Source organism: Cupressus sempervirens, chromosome 11, assembly GCF_028749045.1.
Source record: "Cupressus sempervirens isolate cs-2001-9-10 chromosome 11, ASM2874904v1, whole genome shotgun sequence".
Taxonomy (NCBI): Eukaryota; Viridiplantae; Streptophyta; class Pinopsida; order Cupressales; family Cupressaceae; genus Cupressus; species Cupressus sempervirens.
Genome location: NC_143128.1, coordinates 136,776,892 through 136,802,220, shown reverse-complemented (window position 1 = coordinate 136,802,220; position 25,329 = coordinate 136,776,892). Strand labels below are relative to the sequence as shown.

The following is a 25,329-nucleotide window of genomic DNA, read 5'->3' as shown; positions in this document are numbered from 1 at the left end:
TTATTTGAAAAAGAGTAGTAATTGGCTCCACCATTCACACTTATAAATAAATTTGCATATCGATTGAACTTTTAACAGGTACAAGTACATTGACCAAACACATGCATCAACAACTAATCTCTCCAAATTGATCTTGAGATTCATGAAAAAGTAGCCATTCTCCATAATATACATTCTTCAAAACAATAATAGAAAACCTCTCAAAAAGTAATATAAATACACAAAAAGGAATTCATTCACAATATTTACTCTACATCAACTTCCCTATAATTTACCATAACAAAAAATCATTTTTTATAGTGCCCTAAGGATCTATTTGTGGTTTTGTACTATCATTATATTATTTTGTGCTTGTTCTTTTATTTTACTTTATTCCATTTTCCATTATATATTCTTCAATATAATGAATCTAAAATAAATTTTGGTAACTATTAATTTTTTTATTAGAAGTTTCAGCACATATTTGACTACTAGAGTGTGTTATATTTTTCTTGAAAAGTATGTTGTCTTTATATTTCAAAAATTATCATTTCATTCATTTACATCAAGTACAATTATAATTAATCAAATTAAACAACATATTTCTTTTTAGAGTATACATGAAACTCTTTTAAATCTATCAAAATATTATTGATACAATTTAGAAACTATGAGAAAACATTCATTAATTGAGAAACTATCTAGCTGATATAAATTTATCTTTTATGCATGCATTTCTATAGGTGAAAACAGAAGCATCTAAATATTGGGTGCATCAATATATGCTGAATTTTTTTTGACTTTATATATTTGAGGATTCTCCTAGCTTATTTTAAACTTTCAAAAATATTTCTATTTGTTAACTTATTAGGATCTCAAAAATAAAAATGCATATAGCAGCCCTTATTTTCTTTTTACTTAGACACTTTATCAAGGATATGAGCTATAGGATTGATTAGTATTTTTATTATGTCATCCTTACCCTTGGATGGATGTGAAAATCCATCAATATCCCTCCACAAAAAACCTACCCATCTATACATACAATCAAAATACACTCTTTTACAATATTTTGGTATATCTTTCTCATAACACAAGAAATCTCTAGTTAATTCTTCCATGTGTAGCTGAACAGTAACGTTTGCATTATCTAAAGCTTGCTCCATTGTAGTTCCAAGGTTATCTACTACATAACAATCTACCCAAGAAACATTTTGTCCTTGATCTTTATCTTCCTTCAAGAGATATTAGTGAAAGGAAGCAAAGGTGTGTGGAATTGCTTCCTACGCTGATCTTTGAGAGGACGATTATGCAAATCAAAGTGACTATTGCAAAAATCTCAAGAAATGCATAATAACATAATAAAAATAGCAAAGAACACACAAAAGAGTGATTATCATGGGGAAACCATTCCGGGAGAAAAACCCCACCCTCTAAAACTCGCACAGTGTATTATCAAACAAAGATGATTACAATACACTTGCAATGCAAGTTCTTATAGGAGCGCATCACCACAAGTTGAACTTAGAGAGACTCCTTCTAGCACCAATCTTGCAAAATAAACTCAATTACACAAACACCTCCGCAAGCCCTCCTTTTATAGTGATTTTACAACATGGAAACCACTTATGGTTTTACAAAACCATGAGAAAAACTACCATGCCAAATGTTACCCATTTTTGACATTTACATTTCCAATATGGAAAAAAAACGAGGATAAAAATAGTAATCCTCTCCACAATTTTGTCTTTTAGTCTAGACCCCCATAAAAGTCACAAAATGAGTCATCAAGGCCCTAAAAATTACCTACCTATAGTCTACTATGGACAAGACTCATTTTAAACACTCACTAACCATTTTCCAATGCATAAACAAGTGGAAAACTTCCACAAACAATTTTTGGAATTTTCTAAGAAAGGATTGCAAGGTCGAGACACATGTTTCTCAACATTCTCCCACTTGTCGAACACCTTGCAAGAGTCAGGGGATCCGAAATATCATAGACTTAACTACTAGGGGCTGAGAGGCCCATAGACTCTAAACACCATCTGAATTTCTTTGTGCTCACGGGCTTAGTTAATGCATTAGCAACATTCATCAAAGTCTCTACCTTTTCCAGCTTCACCTTGCCATCCTCGGCCATATCTCTCATAAAATGATATTGTACATCAATGTGCTTGGTCCTCGCATGAATAGTTGGGTTCTTCGCTAGGCAAATTGCACTCTAGCTATCACTATAATTTGTCACTACACCCTATTTGAACTCTATATCTAAACACAATCTCTTTAGCTAGATGGCTTCTTTGCAAGCATGAGTAGCTACCATATACTCTACCCCAATAGTAGACAAAGCAACCACAGCCTGTTGCTTACTCATCCAACAGATTGCACCACCAAATAATGTAAACACATATGCACTGGTCGATCTTCTTCTGTCAACATCACCAACCTAGTTTGAATCCACATAGCCTCGAATATCCAAGGAATGCTCACTTTCTATTCGATGAAAACATATTGAGTACTCTGAGGTACCCCACAACTATCTGAAAACTCTTTTTACTGCATCCCAATGTGCTCTTCCTAGATTAGACATATAACGGGAAAGTACTCCGACTACTTGGGCAATGTCTAGTCTTGTACACACAATAGCATACATCAAACTTCCAACAACACTTTAATATGGTACTCGACTCATCTCTTCCATCTCCAATGGGGATGTAGGACACTATGAGCTAGAAAGCCTTTTTCCCATAGTAATTGGAACACTCAATGGTCTTGAATCCTGCATATTGAATCTTTTCAAAATAGTACCAACATACTTACTTTGGCCTAGCCAAAGCTTTCTGTTTCGTCTATCTCTTATAATCTCCATTCCCAGAATTTGCCTAGCTGCACCAAGATCTTTCATTTCAAACTTTATTAAGAGTTGAGATTTTAACTCTACAGTCAAACCTTTTCCTTTGCCAATAAACAACATATCATCAACATACAAGGAAATAACCGGGAAACCATCATCATCAAATTTGAAATATATACAATGATTAGATTTAGATCGCACAAATCCCAAACTCAACACATATGTATCAAACTTATGATACCACATCCTAGGAATCTGTTTTAAACCATACAAGGATTTCTTCAATTTACAGACCAAATGACTTTTACCTTTCATGAAATAGTGCTCTGGCTGTGACATGTAAATTTCTTTCTCCAAATCTCCATGAAGGAAAGCAGTTTTCACATCCATTTGCTCGATCTCTAGGTCATAAGCTGCTGCAATAGAAAGCAAAAATCTAATGCATGTCATTTTGGCTATTAGAGAAAAAATCTCACCATAATCTACTCCCTCAACATGAGAGTAATCTTTTGCAACCAAATGTGCTTTATACTTCTCAAAAGTTCCATCTGAACCCATCTTCCTTTTGAACACCCATTTACAACCAACAAGCTTTCATCCTTCAGCCAATGGTACAAGGTCCCACGTTCGATTCCTCTTAAGAGTTGCCATTTCTTCATCCATGGCTATTTTCCAGGACTCTGAATCATTCATACCAAGAGCCTCTTCTATAGATCTCAGTTCATCAATGTTAGCATTCAATGCAAATATGCACCTCCAATCATCAGGAGAATACTCATACCTTTTAGGTGGTTTCATTTGTCTATTAGATCTTCGAACAAGATCTAGTTTAGGTTTAGGAGGTTTAGGTTCATGATTAGGTTCTCCCTCTTCCTCTGATGATTCAGAACTCGTAGAGCTCTCTTCAACATCTTGTCTTTCTAAGGGCCTTGATTCAACTTTCTCAGGTATAGCAGGAAGTTGAATCACATCTTTCTTTTCTTTAATTTGTTCAGGCTGCACTGTAATAGAAGAAGTCTTAGTTTCTCTAAAAATAACACTTCTCGAATAAAATACCTTTTGTGCAATAGGATCCCAAAGCTTGTATCCTTTCACACCATAACTATATCTGATGAAGATACATTTGACAGCTTTGTTGTCCAATTTTGTTCACTTCTCCTTTGGCACATGAGCATATGTCTCACAACCAAACAATCTCAGATGTCTAAGTGAAGGCTTGTGGCCCGACCATGCTTCTATTGGCATCTTATCAACAAGAGCTAATGTAGGAGACCTATTTATCAGGTACCAGGTAGTGGCAACAACTTCAGCCCAGAACTTTTGTTCTAGTCTAGCACCACTCAGCATACTCCTAACCTTCTCCGTCAAGGTCCTATTCATTCTTTCTGCAACTCCATTCTGGTATGGAGAATATGGAGTTGTCTTCTCTCTTTTAATACCACAATATTTACAAAATGTGTCAAAAATATTGGAGCAAAATTCACCACCATTATGAGTTCTCAAGCATTTTATTTTCTTTCCAGTCTACAATTCAACCATTGCTTTAAACTCTTTGAAACAACTGAAAACTTCAGCTTTAGTCCTAAGGAAATAAACCCATGTTCTTCTACTAAAATCATCAATGAAAGAAACATAATAAACTGATCTACTAATAGAAGGAACATCAAATGGACCAAATATATCTGAATGAATTAGATCCAAAATACATGAAGACTTATGACAACTCGAGTAAAAATGAATGTGGTTTTGTTTACCATTGATACAATGCTCACAAAAATCAAACTCAAGATTGCAATCATTCAACCCATCAACAAGGTTCTTATTTTTCAAGGTCTGTAGGCCCTTCTCACCTATGTGGCCAAGTCTCTGGTGTCATAACATAGTCTTTTTTGCAGGCAACTTTGATTTAGTAGACAGACCACCCTTGGGTACCTAAAAATCATGACCATCTGTTGAAAGAGAAACTCTCTCCTCCAATTGAGTAGTCTTTTTCACAATCTTATCAAAAGTACTATTGCACTTGACTGTGCATGCATCAAGTTGGTACAATGTACCCAATCTACTTCCTCTTTCTATTACCATAGCGTCTATCACCATTTTTACACCTGCTTAAGAAAACTGTACATGCACACCTGCATCTATTAGCTTACTAACAGATAATAAATTCCTTGCTAGTCCAGGGATATGTAAGACACCATCAAATCTTCTAATTCTACCATTAGAAAATTTTGCACGAATACTTCCATGACAAACAATATCAAGTATTGAATTATCACCCAAATACACCTTACTACCACCAAAATTTTCATACTTACTAAACTAGTTCCTATTAGGAGTCATGTGGAAAGATGCACCTGAATCTATTAACCATGCATTTTCACCTGCATGAGTGGCCAAGGCTGCAATGAAAGCATCTCCATCTTCCTTCTTGGACTCAGAATCAGAATCTTGCTTCTTCTTCTTCTTCTTTTTCTTCTCCTCTTTGTAGTCCTTTTGGAAGTGTCCAGGTTTGCCACAATTCCAACAAATTGCCTTTGACTTACTAGGGGATTTGGATCTCCCCTTATTTTTGGACTTAGAATGGCCATGCTACTTTTCATTCTTGCCTCTTTCTTTCAGTTTTTCATGAAAACTCAAATCTGCTTTGGCATTCAGAGAGACCTTCCTTCTCATCTCCTCAAAAAGTAGAGAACCAACAACGTCCTCCATCTTCAAGACAACTGAAGTGCTCCCTATAGCCATCACAAGACTATCCCATGAGTCTAGCAATGAACATAGCAAGATTTGACACCTTTTTTATTCATCCATTGGCACCCCTACTACGGTCAACTGAGTCACCAACATATTAAACCTTTCTAGATGCTCAGAAATTTGTCCACCTTCTTCCGTTTTCAAGGAATACAACTTCTTCCTCAAGAAAATCTTAGTCACAAGTGATTTCACTTGATAGATCTCACTAAGCTTTTTCCAAAGCTTCTTTGGGGTAGGTTCTTCATGGACATTAATCAGAATCAAGTCTGCAAGACACAATCTAATGAGACCTTTAGCTTTTCTATCATTCACATCATATTGTGTAGCTAATATCGGATCTGTGGGCCTCAGCTTGTTCTCATCAATCGCATCCCATAGATCCTGATCAGTCAAAAAATCTTTCATCTTCAGCTTCCACATCTCAAAATTTGTGCCAAAAAACTTTTCAACATCAATTCTCCCTAACATGCTTTTCATCTTTTAATCCTGCAACAAAAAAATGAAATGCTCTACACAAGCTCCCACTCAAACCTTGATTAGCTTAAAAAAACCCTTTACCCAACAAATAGAACCAAAATTGGCTAGGCTCTGATACCACTTGAAAGGAAGCAAATGTGCATGGAATTGCTTCCTACACTAATCTTTGAGAGGACGATTATGCAAATCAAAGTAACTATTGCAAAGATCTCAAGAAATGCATAATAACATAATCAAAATATTAAAGAACACACAACACAGTGATTACCATGGGGAAACCCTTCCAGGATAAAAACCCCACCCTCTAAAACTTGCACAATGTATTATCAAACCAAGATGATTACAATACACTTGCAATGCAAGTTCTTATAGGAGTGCATCACCACAACTTTAACTCAGAGAGACTCCTTCTAGCACCAGTCTTGCAAATTAAACTCAATTACACAAACACCTCCCCAAGCCCTCCTTTTTTAGTGATTTTACAACCTAGAAACCACTTATGGTTTTACAAAACCATGAGCAAAACTACCATGCCACATGTTACCCATTTTTGACATTTACATTTCTAATATGGAAAAACAACCAGGTTAAAAATAGTAATCCCGTCCACAATTTTGTCTCTTAGTCTAGACCCCCATAAAAGTCACAAAATGAGTCATCAAGGCTCTAAAAATGACCTACTTGTATTCTACTATGGACAAGACTCATTTTAACAACTCACTAACCATTTTCCAATGCATAAACAAGTGGAAAACTTCCACAAACAAATTCTGGAATTTTCCAAGAAAGGATTGCAAGGTTGAGACACATGTTTCTCAACAATTAGAAACTATGCTCATTAAGGAAAATAATACCAACTATCTTTTATTTAAAAGTATTTAATTTATGGATAATAAGAAGATAGTTTTAGGCAAGTTTGGTTGATAGATACCTCAAATTTTTTGATATCATCAATTAGTCGAACAACAATTGATACATCATATTCAAACTTACTAACCCTTTGTAGAATATCATTAGGAAGAACCATGTCAATTGAAATCATTGGAAATAGTGTGACCACGGGTTTCAAAGAAGCATTAAGCGCATTCTTTAAAAATTGATCCAAAGTGGGTAGATAGTCTTTTGCATTCCATTCAGAATTTTGACACACTGAAACAATAAGCTTTGTCCACTACAATAGAAAAAGCATGAAATGTGAAATATAAGATTTATCCATATTTTAAATAGACACACAGTTTGATAGATGAATTTGACTAGTGACATACATGTTCTTGTATCCACTTTCGTGCACGTGGACCATAGATTTTCTCTGCTTCATTAGCTAATTCCATGAATATTTCATGGTAAAACGACCAAGTAATTTGCATATATTGGGGAAGACCATCCACCATAGACATATCCGAGATAAGGAACACAAACACAGAATTCAAGAGTAAAGTAATTCATTTGTTAATAAGAAATTATGATTATTTTAAATAATATTGATAATTCATTGCAAGGCATTGCAATCATAAATAGAAATATAAATGTAAACCGCTAGAATTACTTGATTGGGGAAGACTGTCCACCATAGAAATATCCAAGCTAAGGAACACAGAATTCAAGAGTAAAGTAATTCATTTGTTAATAATAAATTATGATTATTTTAAATAATATTGATAATTCATTGCAAGGCATTGCAATCATAAATAGAAATATAAATATAAACTGCTAGAATTGTTTGATCAAGGCTGTCTTAAAAGGTATGAGGTCATCAATAGTTCCATAACTGTCAAAAATGTCATCAACCATGGTAATCATGACACCCAATTTGACATATCCAATTCATGTGTGAGAAAATTTAAATTCGTGCAATCCGCATGAATATGCAAAGTAAAATTTGACAGGTCGATGTCGAAAAAAATCAAGTTTGTTTACACTTGCTTCGTTCCACCATCTACATATTTGTATCGCACCATACATGTTCCAATATAATTAATATTACCAGCAATCTAACATTGGCATAAGAAATTATTTTTTATAAAAAGTATTTTTAATAAAGACAAAGTGAATTTTCATATGTAAACATATCACTTACTTGGATACGATTTTGAGCTCAATTTGATGTTGGGCTTGTAGTATGTTGAAATCCAATATTGTTGCTTCCAAAATATTTTAACAAACCTCATATGAAATCCTAAAAGAAATGTAGTTAGTACAAAAATTTAGCCATCTACCATCATACTTAAGATGGTTCCTTATATAACAAAATAAATTAGCCATAAAAATAGGAGTTGTAAGACAACATAGTTCCTGCCAAGTGTAGGCAGCACATGTTGATTTTGTAGGAATGATCTATCAAATTAGAAAGGAAAGCAATATCAATTATTAAAGAAACCTTAAGAAGAGAAATGTTTCCATCAAGATTAGTAAATTTAATAAGTAGTCTCATCTTGCAAACAAATTATATGCCTCCAAATCCTCTTGCTACCTTGTATAGTTAGCCACCTAGGCTTTGTAAGATGATCGACTACTATTATCCTTTGCAAACCTTTGCAATGTTGTACAAATAGGATAATGATTGTTGTTTAGGACTTAATATTCTTTAAATTTTCATAGAAATAAATCTCAATTTGCTCCAATCATGATAAATTTTTTCCATTGCTCGAACTTGTTTTCATAAAATGAATGAAAACATAGAGTCCATCCTGACAAATCTAGTCTTTTCCAAGTACATGTTAGAAATAGTGAAATAGATTAATTCAGTGAACTAGGGAGGTCTAAAATTATCTGATTGTAGTAGTATTTTCTTGTGGACTATTTAGCGCTTTGTAGAGTATGCTGAAAGGGCTTTTTGAAAGAGAAAATTCACGAGGGAAACAAGGTTTAGTTGAACACAAAAACTATGTATAATATTGAAAAAATTATGCTAATCTACTACCCAAAATGATTGAATAAGATTGTGAAATATAATAAGATGACAACCACGAGGCTAAGATTGTGGTAGTCTTGTCTTGTGTTCTATTCAAGTCTTTGTAGAGTATGCCCAAAGAGCTTTTAGAAAGAGAAACTTTAAGAGGGAAATAAGGGTAGAAATGTCTTATTATAGTGGTCTTGTAATACTCAAATCTACTAAAATTAGTCACATTACATTTTTACTTCATATATGATCATTTCTTTCTTGATTCAACTTCCTTATGCTTTCTAATAATGTTAACATTTATTTTTATTTTTCAAAACATAATTTTTAGAATTTGAGCTCTTTTCCTAGAAGTAAAAGGGACAATCAAGGAGTATTTACAATACTAAGTTAGTAATATGTCCTAATTTAAATTTGTGGACAGCTACACATTCCTCATTAAAAGATAAGAATCTTGTGAAAGAATTGCTCTAACCTAAGTCTAGTAGAGAACCATCTTAGAAAATTTGAAGTCTAATGGTGATGAAATTATTTAAGTAATTTGAAAATCATGTAGTAATTAATAAATTAATCTCACTTTTGTGATAAAACTTGAAGTAGAGTGGTGCTCAAATTATTTGTGTAATTTGATAATGCATACAATGATTAATAAATTAGTCTCACTTCATCAATGCTATCTTTGCTATAGCACACATTATACCTTTCTTGTCAATTTTTTTTAGATAATTATAATTTCATTCTTTTTTGTTTTGTTTAAAGTGACAGTAAAATGGATCAGCATAAATCATTCAAATACATAGAGAAAAATGACTACAATGTTCAAGGTCCAAAAAAGCTTCCCAATTTTTTTTTTTTTCACTTCCAAATTGGACAATTTTGCAATTTATGGAAAGAAACACAAAGTTTCTTATTTTATTTGAAGTTACTATCATGTTAAAAGTACATCACATACTTGTCAATGTTTTTTCAATAGATAAAGATAAACAATAATAAACATTCAAATAAAGATCACTAACATACTAAGACACAATAACTTATCTTGAGAGAATTCTCCAACTCAAAGGGGAAATACCCAAGCACACAAAAATATACCTCTTTTATGAAATAATAGAGGTCCAAATACAATAATTCTAATTTAATTATACACTCGTTACATAAAGAAAACATATATATCATGAATTGAAAGGCTCTTCATATCATAATCAAAAGTCTCTTTAGTTTCCAAATACAAGATCCTTTATAATTTGAAATACATGCTTATTTACATGAAGCATACAAATTAATATTTCTTAACACATGTATTTTTTATGTGCATGTATTTTCATATTTTTAAACATTTGCATCCTTTTAGGACGCATGTCTTCATATAACGAAGAACAAATTGATCTCAAGAAAACCAGGACATGTGAATCCTAGGTAGGTATTCTCTTACACAATTATAAAACATCAACACTCCCTCTTAGAAAGAGAGAGAATATTCATACTTTTCTATCTCTAATGAAAAACATAGGGAAAAAAAACAACAAATTAGTGACAAAATCTCATAAAAGATTTTCACAATAGAAAATTATCATCTCAACATGATATTCACCATGGCTAGTCCTAAAGGGTGAAATAAAAGAAAACTAATTCATGGAGTTACATGAATTGCAACATGGTTACTCCTAGAGTGTGGAACCACCATAGCTACTCTTAGAAGGTGGAGCAAGGGACCGCACTAAGAACTTCTCCCTCTAAAAAGGAACCCATTAACAAGGGATTGCACCTCAAACTTCTCCATCTTAGAGAACTCATTAGCAAGGGATTGCAACTTGAATGTATCCCTCATAGAGAAGAATTCATTAGGAAGGGATCACACCTTGAACTTCTCTCTTGTAGAGAAGAAATCAATAGCAAGGGAGCACACCTTGAACTTTTCCCTTGTAGAGAATAAATTATAATAGTACATAATAAGAAATTGAATACTTCATTGTATTGTATAAATCCTTTCACAAGGTGGACCTAATAGTCCTTATTTCTCCTAATTGGGAAGATCACTAGAAGTTATCAATCATAAGCCTTAACAAAGCAACTTTATACAAAAATCATAAAGCCTGTGGGTATCATCCCCACCTCAACTTTGCCTTCTATTTGGAAGGTTTCTAGGTTACCAAATATTGTGTCAAGTATTATGAATGTTTTATTGTTTTTAGTATTTCATGCATGCAGTTAGATTAGATTAGCTTAAAGAGGATTAATTGGTCAATTAAGTAAAAAACATATCCATTCCTCATTCATGCCCCCTCTCAATCACCTAGCCTACCTTATATTTCCAACAATTGTTATTAGAGAATTTCGTTCTCACTTTAGAATTTTAGTAGCTTGAGAAAAGATCAGAGGCAATGGAAGTGTATAGATTGGAGAAATCTATTGAAAATGTAAAGTTAGATCTAGAATTGGCCTTGGATCAATTCAAGAAAATTAAGGAGCAACTCTCAAAATCTTTGCAAAGAAGGAAATAACTAGTATTACAAATGAATGAAAATTTATACACAGAAGAAAGAGTTGAATACATTTTCCAAGATAGAAGTTTAGATGAAGTTGATGAAGCAATCAAAGATCTACTAGAGAAAAATCTCACTTTACATGAAGAAGTTAGAAAATTAAAAAGAGAGCAAGAAATTTAGTCAATCAGAATGTGTGAAAACATTGAGAAAAAAGACACATCAATAAAAGAGAAAATATTTCTAACTAAAAGGATAGAAGAAAAGGGTAATGAAATTCAACACCTATCTCTTCAACAAGAAGATCTGATAAGTCAACTCAATTATGGAAATAAAGATCTTATCAACTTAAGGACAAATAATGAAAGATTGTAGAATGATCTCAGCATGGAAAGGAAACCAATGAAAGGATGATGAAATATCAAGAAAGCATGAATCAATTAAATGATCAAACTCAAGTTTAGACACAAAGGAAAAGAAAAATTAAGCTATATAGATGAAGGTGAATAATCTCAGCGAGGAGCTTAGAAGAACAAAAGGCTTACATGTAATCATTGCATTAAAATATGGCATACATCAAACAAGTGTTGAAGCAATGGTAAATAAAAATTTAGTGAAAAATATTATAGTTGTAACAACCATGGACATAGAGCTAGTGAATCCATAAAGAAAACCAAGTTTTGAGGAAACTATTTCAATTGCAACAAACAAGGACACAAATCTTTAGAATGCAAGACCAAGAAATGGAACCTAGTAGAGCAAATAATCAAAGCTATCTCTGGTTGGGATTATAACACATAGTTTAGATTTCACTATTGTGGTGAGCATGGGCATATTGGAGAAAATTGCAAAAGAACTTACATGTAGAAGAGAGACCCTAAAAAGAGATGCTTTGTATGCATAGAACTAGGGCATCTAGTGAAGAACTATATCAACCAAGGTAAGGTTGAAGATGAAAAGAAAGCAAAGGATAATAATATTAGAAGTCAAATAAGGTACAAATGGATAAAGAAATCTCCAGAGAATTCAAGTCAAAGTCATAAAAGTGTTGACATTCAAACTAGTTCTCAATGGAGATTAATGGAACTATGATTCAAAAGAATACATCTTATATTAGTTCTAGTCAGCAAGCAAGAATATCCAAATCAACATTCAGATGCACTGGGATCACTGAGTTAAGATGACAGTTGAAGAAAAATCATAGACATTACCGATGTTTCCAATATGTCCAATCAATCAAGTAAGGTGAGATATATGGTTGTCATTTATGTCAATATTTATTTTGCAATTGAATCATATTTGTTTGTGAAGGAAAATTGTCTAAGTATTAGATTGTGTTATAGTAGTATGTCAAGACTTCTCAGTAGTGGAATATTCATTTGGAATATTCTCTTGCATAGTAAACTAGAGATGCATGACAAAATTCCAATGATGCATACTAGTGTTCATGTCTGTATAAGCTATTGAGATCAAGTTATGAAGGAAACAATGATGTAGTGATTTCATAGTCTAGAATAGAGAATGTTAGCAAAATAAGTTAATCGACTTCAATAATTGTTTTGATTATTAATTCTTGATGAGTCGACTCTAAAAATGATTTGTGAGCTAACTAAGGAACAATTTATTAATATGTTTGATGTAAGGAAAGACCTTCATTTGTGAAGATAAAGTGTAAGTTCGTGAGTATGGGAATGAGCAAGTGAAAGCAAGTATGCAAAGTATGATATGTGTGATATATGTGTGATATATATTATATGCGAATGAAAATGTGAACTAAAAGGAAGATTTTCTATAGTCTACCAAGGATTTTATGAAGAACTTGCAATTAGAAGATTTGTGAAGTAAAGCAAGTGATATAATTTTTTATGTATATCTATTCTCTTGAAGAAATCAATTGTATATTTGCATGTTAGGACAATGGACTCTTCATGCACACATTTGTATATGATCCACCAAATCCTAATAGGGTTGAAGAAACTCCTAACAAGGTTGAGGCTTCTAACAAGGCCTAGTCTCCTAACATGGTCAATATCCTTAACCAAATCCTTTGTATAGTGAATCATCTAGTGGGTTTGATCCTTATTGGGGTTTTCCGTTGGCCAGTGTTTCCCTCGTTAACAAAATATGGTGTTATGATCTCTCTTTATGCATGGTTATTTATATTGTTCAGTATTATTGGTTTACTTTCATATGCATATGGTAAAGTAATTAAAAATATCCAGTTGTGGGCAAAAAGATTTAGTATACTGGAAGTTGTGCAATTAGCAATACACATTAAACACTCAGAGAACTCTTCAGTGAAGTGCACATAGCTTAATATGGTCTATGTAAAGTTATGTGAGAAGTATAATCTCTCTATTATATAGAGATAGTATTTGGGCTAGTGGAAGATATGCATTCAATGCAAAGTACAATTTGAAAAAGATTTAAAGGACATAAATTGATTTGTAAAACATCATTTGCTTGTGCAAAGTCTTAAGTGCAAGATTGGAGTAAGACTTGGAGTACTAAAGAAATGTTTAGATACATGAATTTAGTCAAGCCCTATTATGCAACTTGAAGGTATTTTCTAAAATTGTCGAACATATTTTTAGAAATGGCAAAACAAGAATTTTATAATGTAAGCAATATACCTAGATGCAATTTCAAGAAACACCCATTTGATTCTTTGCTTGATGACCCAATTGGGGCATTTTTACAAGTTCCAAAAAATGTACTTCATGTTGAGGATATATTCATTGCAAAATTTAAAGCATGGGTGACAGAGAAATTCATAAGGAATTGAAGAAAATGTGCAGCAAAGATTTTTCATTAAAACCTGAACATAGATACCTAGAATGACTTAACCTAGTTAACCATATGTTATACATGGATTTTGAAAATAATGAATGGACAAGGATAATTCCGAGCAGAGTACATGATGATTTTCTATGGTTGGGAGACTCTATCATATGTATTGGTAATGACCTAATTCACATGGTCACAAGTTTGAGAAATAATGGATGCAATCCAGTGAACATAGATAATGTGCACAAGCTAGTTGAGACAAATCCCAATACATATTTTAATGGTAGAAATATGAAAGTCAACACCATTCAAGATGATGGAGTGAGATTAATTTCTAAGATTTTTTGATATAAGTACAATCATGGGTCTAGGATAGATTTAATCCCTGTAGGATTTCTTTATCTAGCTTAATTGGCAATAAGAGGTGAAGAGGTTAATATGCGTGACATTATCGGAACACAATTGTTTGATAACATATCTAGAATCAAGAAATCAAGGAGTGCAGTCTTTAGGATTGAATCCCTATTGAAACATATATTTTTCTATGCTACTAAGAAGTATCCTAGTATCACAAATTTGAATGAGAATGAATGCACAATGCATATTATCACTTGAGCATACAAAACCAAACTTGACACAGTCAGAGATAGCGATATTGACAAAATAATGAAGGCTTTCCAAGATGAAATGAAGCAAAGGTATAGGATACCTCCTATGCTAGTAGCAAAGTATAAGGATGAATTATGTTTCATGGTTGAAACAAATTTCACATGTATGGAGGTAGTAATCCCTCGAGTTAAGTTCATTGAACCTATGGGTTATGAAATGAGTGAGGAATTGATTAAAGGTTATGCAAAGATAATCTTACAATCTGAAGTTGATTCTAAATGTCTTAAATGGGGCACATACATTGAGAAGATCAGAGAAGTTAAGACAAGTTATATTATTAAGGACTCCAAGAAAAAGGTGGATAAGGTGATTGATTCTATTTTTAAATAATCAAGAATGATAAGAAATGAATTTGATGAGGTGAAAGGGATAGCTATGGAAATGAATGGCAGTGGTCAATCTAAGCTATTGACCCCTACACACATTATAGTGGAAGGACCTACTAAATAGGTCACAGTTGCATAGACAAGTGCACAAGCACCTACAAAGCCTTATGCAATAGTTGTGCGACAAAAACCTTCAATGAATCTAGTAAGGACTAAAGAGTTAACAACTACATGGAAGTATACAAGGCTTGAAAGGACCAAAAGCCTTGCTAAAAAGAGTCTAAAGTAGACTACAAGTGGTCCATGCAAGAAGGGAAGAACCTTGCAGATTAGTTCTTCTAAATTTGAAGAAGAAACGGATGATAGACTAGTTGAGCCATTAGATCAAGAAGCAAAGACTTTAGTAGGATGAAAGAATGGAAGTTAAAGGTAGAGAATCATAACATGCAAATCATTAATGAAAATAATTTTGCACAATTGAATTAGTACTATGATTTGTATAATAATATGGATAGAAGACAGCTAGAAAATGTTGTAGTTAGGAATACAATCCTAAAAGATTAAAGATTTGATAGTATAAAAGGTCAAATACCTAAATATTTGCACAATAGATTGCTAAATAGAAAAAGAAGAGTTGTAGAGGAAGATAAGAAAATAAGAATTAATATGGTGAAAAAGTTATGTTCTATAAATAACAAAGAAGAGATAATAGTTATTCTAAAAGGTGTAGCACCTTTATTGAGGAATAAGAAGAGATTCATTCTCCTCATGGGAGGAAATTATGATGAAGTTAATGAGGAAACAAAAAATGCTATAGTCACATTTATGTCTACTAGGCCTTGGTAAAAGTACAAAGCTATGTCACCTTTCAAGCTGACTAATCAAAACAATTGAATTTGAGTATTTCCTTCTAAAAATTAATCTTGTTCAAAGATATGATCTAGATAAATTTATTCTACCTAAGAAATATATGTTATCTATAGGAATTAAGCTATATTTTTCATTAGTCCAAACACTTATTCGATTCTAAATGCTTACCAAGCTCATCACTCAATCTACAGTTTATACCGAGCGTTCCCTTGGAAACTAAGCATATGGGTAGTTCGGCAATGTTTACCAAGTTCATAATGGTTACTGAGCAGAACAATGTTCTCCAAGAAGTTAATGTTCACTGAGCTTCGCAGTGTTTACCAAGGTAAATGAAGGATTTAGTGTTTACCGAGTGATCAAGGTAAATGAAGGACTTAGTGTTTACCGAGTGATCAAGGTAAACAAAGGACTTAGTGTTTATCGAGTGATCAAGGTAAATGAAGGACTTAGTGTTTATCGACTGATCAAGGTAAATAAAGGACTTAGTGTTTACCAAGTGATCAAGGTAAACAAAGGACTTAGTGTTTACCAAGTGAACAAGGTAAATGAAAGAATCAATGTTTATCAAGTGAAGAAGGTTATCAATGGATTTAGTTTTTACCAAGTGACATAATATTCACCGAGTCACCAATGGTTATTGAGTTCCAAGCTACTTAGAGTGATTAGTATGGACTGTGCCTCTACTCCTACCAAGTTCATGACAATGCAATGTATTCTAGTGGATGTTGAGTATCAGAAGGTCATCAAATCAACTTGAGAATACCAAGTTTTCTACTATCTGGCCAACTCAGTAATGTTTTGATTCACTTTTGTTTGGCCAACCTTACCAATGTAAATATTAGAATGGTATATATGTAATGTATTATATCATTTTTAAAAGGTGAAAAAATGATTTGTATCTTTGAATTGTTATATTTTGAGAAGAATAAAAGAGAATCAATGGAAGAATAGAGGAATACAACAAGGTCAACATAGATGCAGAAAAGTTATATCTATCACATCAGGTGATCAATGCATAAAGGATCTTATCAGCAATTAGTTGTAACGAAATCCACTGCTTCATCCTAATAGGTGAATTAGTTTTTAAATCCTTTAATAGGGTAGACTTAACAGTCTTTTGTAAATCTCCTAATAGAGTGCATACTTTATTGTATGTTTGTAAATCCTCTATCAAGGTGGATCTAGCAATCCGAATTGCTCCTAATAGGGTAGATCACCAGAAGTGATCATTTTAAGCCTTAACAAGCCAAATTTATACTACAGTATTGAAGTTTTGTGGGCATCATCCCCACCCCAGTTTTACTTTCTAATTGGAAGGTTTCTAGGTCATCAAATTAGTGTGTTCATGTGTTATGAATGTTTATCTTTTTATGCATACAGTAGATTAGATGGATGGATGGGGAATATGTTATTATACTAAATTGACTTGAAGTTTTAGAGTTATTGATTCACCCCTCCCCTCTCAGTAACCTTGTTAGTCTTGATTATTTCCAACAATTGGTATCAGAGCATTGTGGTTCTCCGGATAAAATTTGATAGCTTGAGCAAAGATCAAGGACAATGGAGATATTCAAACTTGACAAATCTATTGAGAATGAAAAGCTAGATCTGGAAATAGCCATGGCTCAACTCAAAAAAGAAAAGGAGCATCTTTCTCAATCTCTAAAAAGAAGAAAGGAACTTGCAAGACAAATGAATGATCATCAGTATGTTGAAGAAAAGATTGAAGACCTTTTACCATCAAGTAGCTCAAATGAAGCTAATGAAGCATTCAAGGAACTCCTAGCAAAGAATGGTTCTTTGCAGGAAGAAGTAAGAAAACTTAAAAGAGAACAAGAAATCCAATCCATCAAGCTATGTGAAGTTTTGGAATAGAGAAACAAGGAAAATGAAGACTTATACGTAAGAAATAATCAATCCCTTCAGCATGAAAATCTTATAGGTCAACTATGTAATGCAGATGAAGAAATTGTGAATTTAAGATCTGAGAATGAAAATTTGAGAAATGATTTAATCACTGAAAGACAAATCAATGCAAGCTTACAAAGTGATCTAAGATCTGAAAGACAAATCAATGAAAGTTTGGAAAATGACTTAAATATTGAAAAGCAAGTCAATGAAAGGATGTTAAAATCTCAAACAGATGTGGATCAATTGAATTAGCAAAATGAGCAGAATCTTCATAGACAAAAAGGTAAAGCAAGCCTTGGATACAATGAAGAAGGTGAATCTTCCAAACAAGGTACCCAAAGGAATCAAAGACCCACTTGAAATCACTATGGCAAGATAGGTCACACATCTAACAGATGTTGGAGCAATGGTAAAGAAAAATTCAATGATAAATGCTACAATTGCAATCAACATGGTAACAAAGCCAATGAATGCAAAGAGAAACCAAAATTTGAAGGCAAATGTCACAAATGCAAGAAACAAGGTCACAAGGCATCTAAGTGCAGATCTAAATCATTAAATTCAGCAGAACGTATTATCAAAACATTATTTTGTTGGGACTACAATACTTGGTGCCGATGTCACTATTGTGGAGAATATGGACTCATTGGAGTAAACTACACAAGGCATCACCTAAGGATGAAAGATACTACCATAAGATGCTATACATGTATCAAACTTGGTCATATATCCAAGAATTGCATGAACATAGGAAGAGTAGAAGATGAAAAGAAAGCCAGAGCTGACAAAATTCAAAAACATATGAGACAACAGTGGATTCCTAAATCTACTGAACTAGAAAGTTCAAATGATGGCAATGCCACTCAAGAAATGGGTGACTCCACCATTTCTAATTAGACTCATCAAGGAGGATTAAGGACTGCATCTTAAAGCTATATCCTAAGCAGTTCTAGAATGAAGGAGTGCAAATAAAAAATGAGTATTTCAGATACAAGACATAGTTCACTATGATGCATCTACCGACCAAGGTTGGTCTCAGACTTAATTGAGCTTGGTCAAGAATATAAAAGGTTTTTTTTGTTCACCAATTTTTAAGGTTTATCGAGTAAGTTGATGACTATCTAAAAAACCCTAAGTCATCTCAGCTACCTTCATACCTGAGCATTAATGACAAAATTTTCATCAAAAAGGAAGAATTTGATCTCATTTTTTACCATGAATTTAGAATATACAGAGCAAAGAGATTTCTAAGAGCACGCAAGTGAGTTCAAGTGATTTGAAGTGATTTTTGAGTGAAGAATTTATTTTATGAAATCATTCATGCATAGAGCAGCAATGGCATCTACGAGCACCAGTAGTAGCAAGGTGAAGAGGGGCTCTAAAATGGTTGTGAAGGGAGTCGAATGGAAAGCACCTAGCTTCAAGCTCATTCCCGCCATAGTTGAATCGCTCAACTCGCATGGAGCTCAATCAAAAATTCCACCAAAGGTACTCCTAGAAAAGAATCTCTAGAAAATTGAATTTAGTTTCTAAATTACTAGGACTTATCTCAAAAAATTAAAAATTGATTGGTCAAAATTTTGAATATTAATGCAATATTACAAAAGTTTCAAAACAAAAATACGAAGTAGACGTATTTCTGACCACCTTAATCAAAACCGAATGATAATATTTTTTAATAATATTCTAGATATAAGTAGTAGACTCATGCTTGGATTTGACACATATTTTTGGGTTTTTTTGTTTTTAATTAATAATTAATAATTAATTTTTTTCTTTAGTATTTTTAGAATAAAAAACTCGTGTCTGACAACCTTAACTAATTGAAAACTCTGTAAAATTCAATTTTTCAGTTTTTTCCCTTATAGTAGAAAAAACATAGAATGTGATGCATCTTTTGGATTTAAAAAATGTTGTACCATTTGAAAGTTATAGTTTTTGTGAAGTAGTGTGTTTGTCAAGACTTTTCTACATAACTCCATTAGAAAATAAGTAATAATTATTTACTAAACTCATAATTTGACAAACCTTACATTTATGGAAAGATAAAAATATTCTTAAGAAACCATTTTTATTTCATCAAATTTTGGTGAAAAAAAAGTCATTAGATATATGTTTGAAGTAAAAATCACAGAAAAATAGGCCAAAAGCACATTTATAGGATGTTTTTTCATTTAGTATTAGGGTGGGTGTGAAAAAAGTTGGAATAGATTTTGAAATAGTTTGAGATATTTCAAAACTAAATATTTTTTTAGATCTCCACTTTTTGGCACACCATGATCATGCACATACCTTGTTCAATATTTAAAGCAGTGGGGACATCATTTAGTAACCAAGGAGTTTTTTTTTGTATACCGATCATAAGACTTTACAATATTTGGAAAGTCATCATAAATTAAATTAGAGGCATATCAAGTGGGTTGATTATTTGGAGAATTTCACATTTGTGATCAAGCATAAGACATAAGTCACAAATCGATTTGTAGATGCATTGAGTAGACAAATATCTTTGTTGACCAAGATGAAGGTTGAATTTATTGATTTTAATGAGATGAAGGCTTTGTATGAAACTAAGCTTGATTTTTTTGAGTAGTGGAAAGCAAGCATATATTGTAAACTTACAATTCAAACAATTATTGTTTTTTCATAGATGTTAAATCTCTTGATAAGACATATTGCTACTGAATCTAAATGTCATATCTATTTGATTGATGGAGAGGATTTGAGAAATCACTCATAACAATAGCACCTAGAGGAAAGATTGAGTTATGAAAAAGGAGTTACAATGGACATTTAGCTAGATAGAATTTTATAAAGAGAAGTGATTTTTTATGCCAAGAAATCTAACCCATCTTGAACAATAGAGTAAAAGGCTAAGGAATGTCAAGTGATGCTAGTGTAAACTGAGCTACAGTTAGTTCCAAGTAAATCTAGTGTTGATTAAGAATTAATATCGATCGTAAAAGTTAATTGATGTCGAGCGAAAATGTTTACAACAAGTGAGTACTTTAGTGATGATCTAGTGTCAAAATTTAGATATTGTTAGGTGACAGCATGAGAATAAATTCAAGGAAATCATGTTTACTAGTCGATTCAGTTGATTTCTGTAGAGATGGAAAGTGTGTTGAAGATAAGATTGATGAGTTGGACCATTCAATTCAAGGAGATGATTAGGTAGAGACCTAATATAAATATTCCAAAGAAGTTTCTTGAGGATGATGATGAAGATGGATAGATACAATGAATCATCATTTCTCTCATCAATTTTATCGATCTTGATATTTATTTGTAGACTCTTTATTTTACTTTACCTATTATAATGGTACCTTGTCCATTGTATCAAAAGTTTGAAAACTGATTTGTGAACTAGGAGGTCAGTTTATCAAGAAAAGTTGGTTATTTAGACTGTTTATATATTAGCTTAGCTAAAAACAAAAAGGGGTTTGGAAAAACTAGGTGCTAGAAAAGAAATGGTTTTGATTTTGTGTTTCTGAATGAAATGATTCTCATATTTCTCTGAATATCTCTAAATTAGAATATCTTGTCTACAAACATTGATTGATAAAATTAATAGATAGAAGTGGTTCAAATCTATATATTTGGATTCATCAAATGTATGTTTCTATGAGAACATTTCATTTTATGTCACGTGTTGTTCCAATTCAGAGTGAGGAGGCATGCCATTGTAAGGTGGGTAGTTCAATACTTTAAAAGAATTTTATTCTTTGGAATCATAGATAATGAAGAACTTTGATTTTCTAGATTTGTGATCAATCTCCTTGATTTCTAATATTACACTCTTCATCTAGAAATCATGTAAGAGACCTTATGTGATTTTCACTTAAATTAAATTTCTATATTAATTTAATAATAATTTATTAAAGTTCTTGTGAAGGCAGTTCGACCTTTTAGTAAAATTCAAAGTGGAGTGATTATCGCACATTTACCAAATCATTGAATAATTATTTGTAACAAAAAATAGGGTGATAGAGTCAATTTAATATTTGTAAACAAAAGCACATCTACTAATCAACAAAACCCAAATTTGAAAACTAATTAAACACTAAGCTATTGAACCATATTTATCAACTTAAATAAACCTAAACTTTAAACTAAAACATATATAACCACTCCTCTATGATAACAAAATTCTAAACTAAATAGAACCATATAGCTAAACCAAATAGAACAATAAATCAAATCAACCCATAATCCTAAACCAAATTATATCCTAACACTAAAAGTAGTCAAAAATGAACCATGACCCTGATCGAAATTGAATATAAGGCCTTAAGCTAATGGTAACCTTGAATTTTAACCATAACATCAATTGAATCCTAATACTAATCCTAATTAAAGACCAATCACATTAATCACTAATCCCTACTCTTAACACAGTGGAATATTAATCCTTACAATCCCTCAAAAGTTACTCTATTCATCAACATAATTCAGCCTTAACCTTAATAATAAAACATATTTAGCCTTAATCTTGTGGTCATGAACTCAAAGGTACATAAACTTTTAAGGCTAAGAATAAAGGAATAGAACTCTAGTATGAAACCTAATTAAAAACTAAACAACATTTAACCTTAAACCTTATTAAATTATACTTATAATTCTCCATACAACATCAACTATAATTCTATTTGAATCTCAACCAAAATAATAATCTAAATTAAACTCAAACTATACCACTAATAACTAATTGATTAAGGAGATATTACTTTAGTCATAGTTATAAAACTCAGATGAATAGAACCCTAACAACAAACCAAATTGAACCTAATAGCTAAACATAACCAAATATTAGAAAAACAACAAATTACAGATCCCATAAAAGAAATAATAATATCACTAGAGTAAAAATAAAATATGAGTTTCCTCTAGTAAAAATTTAGAACTATTGATAAGTAAATATAGATGATTAATATTAAAAAGTAAATATATGGTTATGATTTCTCTCATCAATTTTATCAATCTTGATATTGATTTTTAGACTCATTATTTTACTAGACCTATTATAAAGGTACCTTACTCATTGGACCAAAAGTTTAAAACTGATTTGTGAACTAAGGAAAAAAATATGGAGGCTACATAAACTAGAGAATCTAATAAAAATCTGTATAAACAAATGTCAGGGTTTTATAATTAGTTATACAATTAAAAACATTAAAAGAAATATTTGAAATCTGAAAAAACAAATTGAAATGATTATTTGAGGACAATTAATCATAAAATATTGGAATAATAATAAAAGAAAATAACTAAAAATATAAATATAAATTGTGATTTCTAAGTATAATGCAAGAATTTAATAACATAAAAATTGAAAACTAAAATTTTCATAATTAAAAATAAATACATTAAATAAAGTTAGAATCAAATTAACATCAAGGAAATTATGAATCAAATTAACATTAAAGAAATTTAGAATAAAATTAGCAGACGCAATGAATAAGAAATCCCCACTAAGTAGACAAGATCTTGTGGAAGCAAAGCTTTCTGAACCACAGGGCAGAAACCATTAATGGAGATTATGCAAGCCTAATGGGAGGACCTATAGAATTTTGTTCCTTGTGCTGGTGGAGAATGTAATTAATGTATTTTACCTTTTGTGGATGCTCTGCACTCAATGTGCCAGAATAATTTTTTCCATTGCACCTGCGCTGTAAATTACTCACTCCTCTACACAAGTATAAAACAATATAGAAATAGAAGTGAGAATTTCATTGTTCTTTGCATGTGAACACAGAAAAAAAAGGTAAAGAGTGCACTCATAATTCAATTACTATGTAGAAAAGGAGGTACCATGGCAAAAAAATCAATTGTCAATTTGAAGTTGAAAAATGCTTTGGAGAGGAAAGTGAAAGTGGTAGAAGACATGCTTAGGAAATTGCAAGAGAAAATATAGAAGGTGGAAAAATGACATAAAATTGTAGAGGAGACTGGGGCAGTCAAGAGGAAATGGGAACAAAGGAGAAGGAGAGAATGTGAAGAAAAGTGAATGAAGCAACTAGACAAAGTTTGGAAGCAACAGAAGGAAGTTGAGGAGCAATGACGTCTAGAGATTAAAGAAAAATATCACAAACATAAAGCTTTGGTATTAGTATTATTATTTATGTTCTTGTAGATTAGAATCAAGATTTCTCAAACAAGAGTTCACAATTACAATTTTATTACAATTTTATCATTATGTTGTATGCAAAGAGTAGAAATAATTAAATAGGTTGAATATGAGCGAAAGAAGAGAGAAATGGAAGAAGAGACAAAGAAGAAGTGACAAATGGAGAAAGAAAAGGAAGCTTCTGAATGTATACACCACATAGCAGAGGATGTCTCCAAGTCTACCAAATTTTTATCAAAGGATTCAAATCGCAGTGATGAAGTTGTAACATTCTCATGAAAAGGTAAAATGCTAACTATTTTTTAATAGATGTGATGTAATTTTGTTTGTAATACTGATAAATTAGAGCTATCTAATATCTGCAATCCATCAATGTTATTTTCTTTCTAGATTTGATTGTGTGAACAATTTTTTAACATAACATTTCCAATCACATTCCATGATCCATCATCACAAGAATTCTCTTTTCTCTTTCTTTTCTTTTGCATGCATCCTGATGATGGATCAGGGAAAATGTTATTTTAAAAAAATGTTCACACTTTGTGATCCATCATCAAGATTCTCCTTTCTCTTTCTTTTCTTTTACATGCATCCTAAAGATAGATCACGAAAAAAATTATGTTAAAAAAATGTTCACGCAATCAAATGCAAGAAACAAATAACATTAATGATGAATATTTCTTTTTTCTTTTTAAATATGCTCTTAGATTATTTATATAAACATATTTATAGTATAAAGTTTTATGGTTAGTTAGTTTTGTTTTCTATAGCTATTGGCTTTGGTTATGATCTTTTTCCCTTGGGTCACTACTCGTGATATTTTTGGAATGTCTAGTTTATTAAGCTCGATGTTACATTTTTGTTATGAGTTAGAACCCTTCCCACATTAATTAATCAAAATAATATTAATGATATAATAATTTTTCAATTTTTTATGTACTACAGGTGTTAACCAGTCAATACTAACCAATGAAACTACTTCATATGAATTGACATCTGATGAAGGTTCCAAGGAGGAGGATAACTATGATGATTTTGATGATTTTTGTCTAGGAAAAGTCATTCAATCATGGACAAGGTATATAAGGAAGGAAAAGCTACTATTTATATTCCTTTTAATAGATAATATTAAATTTCTTGATTTTATTCTTGTAACCTTTGTTTTTTCACAAAACAGAATTTAATTCCTCTAC

The 25,329-nt window shown here is 31.9% G+C and overlaps 1 pseudogene; it reads right to left on the bottom strand.

Annotated features, from left to right (window-relative positions):
• Window positions 1-893: 893 nt before the first annotated feature.
• Window positions 894-19,470, bottom strand: LOC149528573 (sesquiterpene synthase Cad-like; annotated as a pseudogene).
• Window positions 19,471-25,329: the final 5,859 nt, after the last annotated feature.